The 10,651-nt window shown below is 42.4% G+C and overlaps 1 non-coding gene across 1 annotated transcript; it reads right to left on the reverse strand.

Moving 5' to 3' along the window:
• Positions 1–3,488: 3,488 nt before the first annotated feature.
• Positions 3,489–3,596, reverse strand: LOC121444485. The gene has a single exon (XR_005973787.1). It is a non-coding gene; the product is annotated as a U6 spliceosomal RNA (small nuclear RNA).
• Positions 3,597–10,651: the final 7,055 nt, after the last annotated feature.

Genomic DNA, 10,651 nt, shown 5'->3' on the forward strand with positions numbered 1-10,651 from the left:
GGAGAGGAGGAGAGGGGGGGCAGAAGTAGAAGTTTGAGGAGAGCTTGGGGGTGTGGGATGGTTGAGATGGAGGAAGGATGGATATGGTAGCAGAAAAGGAGGTATCTTAATTTAGGGAGCCATATTAGGGTGGGCAAGAGGCTTGACTCTGGATGGGTTCACAGGAGTCCATGTGGTTGACCCCAGCTAGGACCATGGGCAGTGGAGGAGAGGTTCCTGAATTGGCCATGTCCTGTAATCAGACTGATGACTATCTTGAATATCACCATAGAACCTTCATTTGGTGATGGATGGAGACAGAGACTGAGGTCCTAAGGTCCAGTTGAAAAGCAGAAGAAGGGAGAATATGAGCAAGGAAGTCAGGACCACAAGGGGTTCACCCACTGAGACAGTGTGTCTGAGCTAATGGCAGCTCACCAACTCCAGCTGGACTGGGGCTGAACGAGCATGGGATCAAACTGGACCCTCTGAATGTGGTTGACAGTTGGGACAGACTGAGGGACCAATGACAATGGCACTGAGATTTTTCTCTACTGCATGTACTGGCTTTTTGGCATCCTTTTCTCTTTGGAAGCATACCTTTCTCATCCTGGATGCAGTGGGGAGGGCCTTGGAGTTCCAACAGTGCAGGGTGCCTTGCCCTCTCTTAGGACCAGAAGGGGTAGAGGGAGGCTGTGGCAGGAGATGTGGGAGGAGGGGAGGAAGCGGGAATTTTGATTGCTATTATTTTTAAAGTAATAAATAAATCTTAAAAAAGACTTTTTATAAGGGAGAGAAAGGTGGTTCCTAGAAGAAGCACTCTATTTCCTCCAAAGAAGACAGAAGACAGATGGGCACAAAACATTCATCCACAATTCACTTTATCAAGTGAAAGTGCTAACCACTAGGCAAAAACTGCCTTTCATCTAAACTGAAGATCTCCATACATGGAAAAAGAAACAAATGGAATGGACTTGCCTAGCTGCTCAGGCCAAGGCAGGCTTATCTTCCTACAGATTTCCTAATCCACAGAATCTTCTGGAGCCTTGCTGGCCCTGCTTCTAACAGCAGAAGGCAAATACATTGAATGCCCTGCCATTAATGACCAGGAGCAGTGGCTCTAGAAAGCCAATTAGAAAGTTGTCTGTCATTTTTTAAATCAATAACTCAAGTAAAACTGTATCCTTTTAAAACATCTCTAATGCAATTTTACAGTTGAGATGTTTGGTCAGTTTAAAAGGACAACCTCACCAAACAAATTTCAGTATAACTTCTTTTTTTTGAGAGGAAAGGATTTATTTGGCTTACACTTCCATATTGTTCAAGGAAGTCATGACAAAAACTCAAAACAGAAACCTGGAGGCAGGAGCTGATGTAGAGGCCATAGAGGGGTGAAGCTTACTGGTCTGCTTCTTTCAGAACCCAGCCTGCTTTCTTATAGAACCCAGGACTACTAACAACTAAGGGATGGCACCACCTTCAATAGGCTGGGCTCTTCCTCATCAAATACTAATTAAGAAAACCCTCTACAAACTCGCCTACAGCCCAGTCTAATGAGGTGTTTTCTCAACTGAGGCTCACTCCTCTCTGCTGACTCTAGATTGAGTCAGGTTGACATACAGCAAGTACAGAGAATTTGGTAGGTCTTTAAGCACTAGACAATAGCCAAAGGTGTTGGTTTCTATGCATTGGCTTAGTTCCCATGCAGCTACACATGGAGATCCAGAAGGTTTGAAAAGGTGAGCTAATACGATACCTTCTATTCTCTCCAACATCTAATCAACCTTTGTCCTCTTTTCCAGCTAGCCCAAACACACCTCAGCCTTCATCAGAACTGTGCTATTAGATGCTAAAATCCAACCAGAGCTTCAGCAAAACTTGAAAGCCATTTGCTGTATAAGAACCTAGTAAAAAGTCACACTAGGTCACTGAAAAGAATGTCAGATTGCTAGAGCTGTTTGGTCATACTGTTCAATAAACACAATATACTAATATAGAAGCAACTGCACAGGAAAGAGTCAGGGAGAAGCATGTCCTCTGACATCAACCTTAAAAGCTAACCTCCCCTCTACCAACACTCCTCCTGGGTCTGCAGTTTCTGAAATCTCAAGCCTGTGTTGCTTTCTACTTTGCAAATGAGTAATAACTCAGTCAGCAGAAGTCTTCAGGCAACAAAGGGCCTGGCCGTGACGACTGACTGTTAGAAATTCCTCTGAAATATAACATTCTTCTGCAGTTTTGAGGTAAATGATGCTTTCATCCTGTTTATGTTGCATTCTTATTTGCAAGCCTGTTCTCTTTGTCAATAGATTTATAATTCCCTGTGTGGGACTCTGCACACATCACAATTTTGTCCCTTTATCCACAGCAAGTCACTGTCGAGAACCTAATGTATATGAAATGTCATCTTATGTTCAGATACCCTGACCCCTGTGCACACCACATTCAGGCACACAACACACCGGCCACACTTCCACCTTGGACCAGCCAGTTACATGAGTATCTACCATAGTTCTTTAGTGTAGATTAAATCGTTATTTTTCAACAAAGCCTTCTCAGTATAATCCTGCTGCCATAACAAAATACGACCAAGAATCTGTAGATGACAGAGTAATTTTTTCCCACAATTCTGAAAACTGGGAAGTATATGATTTAGGAACCGACAGATAGTCTTCGATAGAGCCTCACTTTTTGCTTCCCCAATGGTTCTTCCGTCCTGATATGGTAAAAGAAATGAGAGGGGTAAAGGCATAGCCAGTTTCCTTCTGCCACTAACCCTTGCTAGTGTTGCCACTAACACTTGTGCCACTAATCCTATCCACACATGGATAGAAACATAACCACCTTTAGGTTTCCACTTAGGTGTTCTATTTTGTTTTGACTTTTACAGTTTTTATTTTATTACATATTTACTTTTATTTTTACTCAGGTGCACATATGTATATGTGTCTGAATAAATGTATGCTCTATATGTTTGGGTGCCTATATAGTCCAGATGAGGGCATCAGAGTTCCTGAAGCTGGAGTTAAAAATGGTTGAAACCCACCCAAGGTGGATGCTGGGAACCAAATTATTGACCTCTAGAAGAGCAGCAAGTGCTCCTAACTCCTGAGCCATATTTCCAGCCTCTATAATTTTTTTATTGATATATGAAAAATTGTACATAGCAATAAATCTCACTACATTGAAGTGTGAATGTAGGATGAATTTCAGATCATACCACAGTCTGAGCTGCCATATCTAAATGCAAAAGTCACCCCTCCCCTTTCTTTATATGCTCACTCCCATCTGACATGCTGTTCACTGAGTTCATATTATTTACATTTAATCTTCATTACTGGAACATAAATGTGTGAGAATGTTTTTCTTTTTTTGCACGTTACTATATTCCTAGCATTTGAAATGCAGGCACTTAGAATAGTTATTGAATTAATGGGTTAAGCACCGTTATGTAGGTATTATCATTACCACTTCACCAAACAAAGAAACAAGTTCAATGAGGGAAAATGAAAAATATGGAACACTTCACTAATTTGTGTGTCATCCTTGCACAGGGGCCATGCTAATCTTCTCTGTAGTGTTTCAATTTTTAGTATATGTGCTGCCAAAGTGAGCACCAGTGTAACTTCTTAACATGTTCTAAAGAAAGGGTGTTTTAAGAATACAAATGCAAGCAAGTTATTAAAGTGTGTACCTACAAGTTATAAAGGTGGAAAAATGCAAGTTATCAAATTCCTCTCATGCTGCCTTTCATAGCCTTGACATTATCAATCAAATGCTGATAAGCTATTAATTCAACTCTGGCAGAGTACTACTACTACCGCTTTGATATGGGATGCTATATGCTGTGAGTACAATTGATTAATTGATAAAACTGCCTTGGCCTGATAGGGTAGAGTAGAGCTAGGTGGGGAAAACTAAACTGAATGGTGTGAGGAAGGAGGTGGAGTCAAGAAGAAACATTATAGCCCAGCTGGATACAGATGTCGAAACTTTACCGGGTAAGTCACAGCCTCGTGGCGATAAACAGATGAATAGAAATGGATTAAATTAAGAAGTAAGACTTAGCCAATAAGAAGCTAGAGCTAACGGGCCAAGCAGTGATTTAATTAATACATTTTCTGTGTGGTTATTTTGGGGCTGAGCGACCTGGAACCAACAAGCAGTCTCCTACAACACCACTCTTTTTTGTTGTTCTCTAAAGATACTCTTCATTGCCAGGCGGTGGTGGCGCACGCCTTTAATCCCAGCACTCGGGAGGCAGAGGCAGGCGGATCTCTGTGAGTTCGAGACCAGCCTGGTCTACAAGAGCTAGTTCCAGGACAGGCTCCAAAACCACAGAGAAACCCTGTCTCGAAAAACCAAAAAAAAAAAAAAAGATACTCTTCATTGCTCAAAGACCTCTGTCACAGTCACCCTTACATAAGCATGCTACTGTTTATACAAAGTATGTATCTAAAACTTATGTTTCACAAACTCAGAGGATTCTTGTGAGTTCCAGGGAGCCAAATTGAATGATTCACCTTAAACATGTCAGATACACCCCTCTCAATTCCCTGATCCTGAAAAAAAATTTTTCTTCCTAAAGTTAACTTTGTCCTCTGCTCTCCTAACACCTTACCAGGTCCAAAAGACACTAGACTGTTCCACATTACAAATCCTGAACAGGAGTAAAGCGACCAGCTACCCCAGCACTCTCCCCTAAGTTTTCTCAGGCTCCCCGCAAGAAAGACTTCAACACACAAATAAACAGGGAGCATTCTTAAAAATCTGCTGTCCCAATTCTTTCAACCTGCTATGCCTAACACCTGACATGTTATTATAAGAAAAAGATGGGCATATTATAATCTGCAGGCCTGTTCTGTCCCCTGTGTATTAAAATGTCCTTTTAAAAGACAAGCTCTGCCTATTCCCAACCTCCACCATTTCTTCAGAGGCAAAAAATCTCTAATCTCCCACCAGTTCTCTCTCTTTCTCTCTCTCTCTCTCCCCTTCTTCTGGAGAAACAGCTTCTGCCTCTCTCCCTTCTCCCCTCCTCCCCACTTGTCCCCATCCCTTCCCCCTCCATAACCCACTAGATAAACTCTATACCCCAGCTCTCTCTGCATGACAAATCTGCCTCTCTCTCCCCCAGCAGCAATCTCCCACCTGACAAGGGGGCCTCCTGTGGACTCAGGTCACGTACCACCACTATCAAAACCTCAGGTGGCCCACCTCTTCTGCCTCTCATGGGAATGGCCTCAGATCACCATTTTATGAATAATAACAGTGATGTCTTAGGGGTAATAGTTATTTTGATTAAAATTGCCAGTGGCATGTCAGAGGAACAACAAGGAGCAACTGAACTTTAGCAGTTTGGCTCACCAGAATACAAGGTGAATTGCAAGTTGACAAGGCCCCCAAGAGCCTCAGTGCCAGAATATTTCTTGTTACTGCTCTGACTTTCCATGTTTTCTGCTGCCATTTTTCTCTGGTATCTGCCATGGTGAAAATGGGTGGGGGGGATTCCCCACTGCCTTTAAGGTAATATGATTATGTCATGGAAATATCCTGTTGTACTAGACATTTTTACCTGTGAATTATTGTGAAGATGATCTTCTCTTAAACTGTACTGTTTAACTGAAGTAATGGTTTTATACAATAATCATGTTAGTTTCAGTATAATGTTGATACTTAATGGTTTAGGTAGGATTTAGTACTGCCCCACCTCTGATAAAGTAGGGGATACAATGAGTACAAAATAAGACCAACAAAGTGTCACACAGCTAAGACTTAATGAGTTTCTGTTGAGGACCTATATAGATTGTGGCTTAGGTTAATGATTAAGGGAAACTATCAAACCACAGGCGTTAGCTCAATTTACTTTTTATGTTTGAAAATGTGCTCATGTGTTTTGATGTACATCATAGCTAAAACAAAGCATTAAATATGATTTCATATAACTAAAAACAAATAATTGGATGGTTAGTTAAGGTAATTGGATTGGACTCTAAAATATTAAACCTGAAAATAGTGACCTGTTTTTCTGGCAATTAAAAAATCTACTGCCGATATAAACAGTTATGGCTGAAAGGTTCCTGATCAGTGAAAAGTATAAAAGATAAATGTTTAGCCCTATGTGGGTTCATGGGAATAATTTGGTTTTCCTTGTGTAATATGTAAATCTTTTTATTTATTTATTTTTTTTTTATTGAGAAAAAAAAGTTTCTGCCTCCTCCAGCCTCCCATTTTCTTCCCCCTCCTCCCATTCCTATCCCCCTCCTCCCACACCTCTCCCCCGCCCTCTCCAGTCCAAAGAGTAGTCAGGGTTCCCTGCCCTGTGGAAAGTCCAAGGTCCTCCCCCTTCTGTCCAGGTCTAGGAAGGTGAACATCCAAACTGGCTAGGCTCCCACAAAGCCAGAACATGAAGTAGGATCAAAACCCCGTGCCATTGTCCTTGGCGTCTCATCAGCCTTCATTGTTCGCCATGTTCAGAGAGTCCAGTTTTATCCCATGATTTTTCAGTCCCAGTCCAGCTGGCCTTGGTGAGCTCCCAATAGCTCAGCCCCACTGTCTCAGTGGGTGGGTACACCCCTTGTGGTCCTGACTTCCTTGCTCACGTTTTCCCTCCTTCTGCTCCTCATTGGGACCTTGGGAGCTCAGTCTGGTGCTTCAGTGTGGGTCTCTTGTCTCTATCTCCATCTATCACCAGATGAAGGTTCTATGGTGATATGCAAGATATTCATCAGTATGGCTTTAGGATAAGGTCATTTCATGTTCCCTATCCTCAGCTGCCCAAGGAATTAACTGGGGATATCGCCTTGGGCACCTGGGAGGGACTCTAGGTTCAAGTCTCTTGCCAACCCTAAGGTGGCTCTCTTAACTAAGATATGTGCTTCCCTGCTCTCCTATCCAACCTTCCTTTATCCCAATCATCCTGTTTCCCCAAGTTCCCCCCATCCTCCCCTTCTCACTTTTCTCTCCCCATCTCCCCTTACCCCCATCCCACCCTACCCCCAAGATCCCAATTTTCTCCCCGGCAATTTGGTCTACTTCCCTTAGCCAAGAGGATAACTATATGTTTTTCCTTGGGTTCATCTTCTTACATAGCTTCTTTAGGTTCACCTATTGTAGACTCCGTGACCCTTATTTATGGCTAGAAACCAATTATGAGTGAGTACATCCCATGTTCATTTTTTTGGGTTTGGGTTACCGCACTCAGGATAGTGTTTTCTTTTCTTTTTTTTTTATTGAGAAAAGAGAAAAAAAAAACAAATTTCCTCCTCCTCCCAGCCTCCCATTTCCCTCCACCTCCTCCCACCCTTCTCCCCCTCCCCCCACTCCTCTCCCCCTCCCTCTCCAGCCCAAAGAGCAGTCAGATTTCCCTGCCCTGTGGTAAGTCCTATGTCCTCCCCCCTCCGTGCATTTCTAGGAAGGTGAACATCCAAACTGGCTAGGCTCCCACAAAGCCAGCACATTACGTAGGTTCAAAACCCCGTGCCATTGTCCTTGGGTTCTCATCAGCCCTCATTGTTCGCCATGCTCAGAGAGTCCAGTTTTATCCCATGCTTTTTCAGTCACAGTCCAGCTGGCCTTGGTGAGCTCCCAATAGATCAGCTCCACTGTCTCAGTGGGTGGGTGCTCCCCTCGTGGTCCCGACTTCTTTGCTCATGTTCTCCCTCCTTCTGCTCCTCATTGGGACCTTGGGAGCTCAGTCCAGTGCTCCAGTGTGGGTCTCTGTCTGTCTCCATCCATCACCAGATGAAGGTTCTATGATGATATGCAAGATATTCGTCAGTATTGCTCTAGGATAGGGTCATTTCAGGTTCCCCATCCTCAGCTGCCCAAGGAACTAACTGGGGACCTCGGCTTAGGTATCTGGGAGCCACTCTAGCTTCAAGTCTCTTGCCAATCCTAAGGTGGCTCCCTTAACTAAGAACCGTGCTTCCGTGCTCCGCCATCCAACCTTCCTTCATCCCAATCCTCCCCCTTTCCCAAGCTCCCCCCCATTCTCCCCCTCTCCCCCTCTCTCCCCATCTCCCCTTACCCCCATCCCACCCCACCCCCAAGATCTCAATTTTCTCCCCGGCAATTTTGTCTACTTCCCATAGCCAAGAGGACAACTATATGCTTTTCCTTTGGTTCACCTTCTTACTTAGCTTCTTTGGGATCACCAAGTGTAGACTCCGTGACCCTTGTTTATGGCTAGAAACCAATTATGAGTGAGTACATCCCATGTTCATCTTTTTGGCTCTGGGATACCTCACTCAGGATAGTGTTTTCTATTTCCATCCATTTGCATGCAAAATTTGAGAAGTCATTGTTTTTTAACGCAGCATAGTACTCTAATGTGTAGATATTCCACACTTTCTTCATCCATTCTTCCATTGAAGGGCATCTAGGTTGTTTCCAGGTTCTGGCTATTACCAATAATACTGCTATGAACATAGTTGAACAAATGCTCTTGTCATGTGATAGGGCATCTCTTGGGTATATTCCCAGGAGTTGTATTGCTGGGTCCAGGGGTAAGTTGATCCCGAATTTCCTGAGAAACCGAAACACCGATTTCCAAAGTGGTTGCACCAGATTGCATTCCCACCAGCAATGGATGAGTGTTCCCCTTCCTCCACAGCCTCTCCAGCAAAGGCTATCATTGGAGTTTTTTTATTTTAGCCATTCTGACAGGTGTAAGATGATATCTCAAAGTTGTTTTGATTTGCATTTCCCTGATTGCTAAGGAAGTTGAGCATGACCTTAAGTGTCTTTTGGCCATTTGAACTTCCTCTGCTGAGAATTCTCTGTGCAGTTCAGTGCCCCATTTTTTAATTGGGTTAATTAGCATTTTAAAATCTAGTTTCCTGAGTTCTCTATATATTTTGGAGATCAGACCTTTGTCTGTTGCGGGGTTGGTGAAGATCTTCTCCCAGTCAGTAGGTTGCCTATTTGTCTTGGTGACAGTGTCCTTTGCTTTACAGAAGCTTCTCAGTTTTAGTAGGTCCCATTTATTCAATGTTGCCCTTAAAGTCTGTGCTGTTGGGGTTACACATAGGAAACAATCTCCTGTGCCCATCTCCTGTAGGGTACTTCTCACTTTCTCTTCTATCAGGTTCACTGTGTTCTGACTGATAGTGAGGTCTTTAATCCATTTGGACTTGAGTTTTGTGCATGGTGATAGATATGGGTCTATTTTCATTCTTCTACAGGTTGACATCCAGTTATGCCAGCACCATTTGTTAAAAATGCTTTCTTTCTTCCATTGTATACTTTTGGCTCCTTTATCAAAAATGAGGTGTTCATAGGTTTGTGGGATAAAATCCGGGTCTTCTATACGATTCCATTGGTCGACTTCTCTGTTTTTATGCCAGTACCACACTGTTTTCATTACTGTAGCTCTGTAATAGAGTTGAAGTCAGGGATGGTAATGCCTCCAGAAGATCCTTTATTGTATAGGATTGTTTTGGCTATCCTGGGTTTTTTGTTTTTCCATATAAAGTTGATTATTGTCCTCTCCAGATCTGTGAAGAATTTTGATGGGATCTTGATGGGGATTGCAATGAATCTATAAATTGCCTTTGGTAGAATTGCCATTTTTACTATGTTGATCCTCCCAATCCAAGAGCAAGGGAGGTCCATCCATTTTTTGGTATCCTCTTCAATTTCTTTCTTCAATGCCTTAAGTTCTTGTCAAATAGATCTTTCACTTCCTTGGTTAGATTTTCCCCAAGATATTTTATGCTGTTTGTGGCTATCGTGAATGGTGAAGCTTCTCTGATTTCCCTCTCTGCTTCCATATCCTTTGTGTATAAGAGGGTGACTGATTTTTTTAGAGTTGATCTTGTATCCTGCCACATTACTAAAGCTGTTTATCAGCTGTAAAAGTTCTTTGGTGGAGTTTTTGGGGTCGCTTATGTACACTATCATATCATCTGCAAATAACGAAAGTTTAACTTCTTCCTTTCCAATTCGAATCCCCTTGATCCCAATATGTTGTCTTATTGCTATTGCTAGAATGTCAAGCACTGTATTGAAGAGGTATGGCGAGAGTGGACAGCCTTGTCGTGTTCCTGAGTTAAGTGGCATGGCTTTGAGGTTCTCTCTGTTTAATTTAATGTTAGCTGTCGGCTTGCTGTAAATAGCTTTTATTATATTTAGGTATGACCCTTGTATCCCTAATCTCTCCAAGACTTTTATCATAAAAAGATGTTGAATTTTGTCAAATGCTTTTTCAGCATCTAATGAAATGATCATATGGTTTTTTTCTTTTAGTTTATTTATATGATGGATTATATTGACAGATTTTCTTATGTTGAACCAGTCCTGCATCTCTGGGGTGAAGCCTACTTGATCATAATGGATAATATTTCTAATGTGTTCTTGGATTCGGTTTGCCAGTATTTTGTTGAGGATTTTTGCATTGATTCGCATGAGTGAGATTGGCCTGTAGTTCTCTTTCCTGGTTGAGTCTTTGTGTGGTTTTGGTATTAGAGTAACTGTAGCTTCATAAAAGGAATTTGGCAATGACTCTTCCATTTCATAATAAAATGAACTATGCTTTGATCCTTGGAAATGGTTTCATATATATGTTTGTCTAGTTCACCTACTCTGCTTCCCACTTAAGTCTCTCTGGCCTACTGAAGACTTGACATTCATCAACACCCTAGGTGAGCTCCTGCCCTGTTGCAGTGTGTGTGTG

This window comes from Microtus oregoni, unplaced genomic scaffold (genome assembly GCF_018167655.1).
Source record: "Microtus oregoni isolate MIOR12 unplaced genomic scaffold, Mior012 000127F_ref0000509, whole genome shotgun sequence".
NCBI lineage: Eukaryota > Metazoa > Chordata > Mammalia > Rodentia > Cricetidae > Microtus > Microtus oregoni.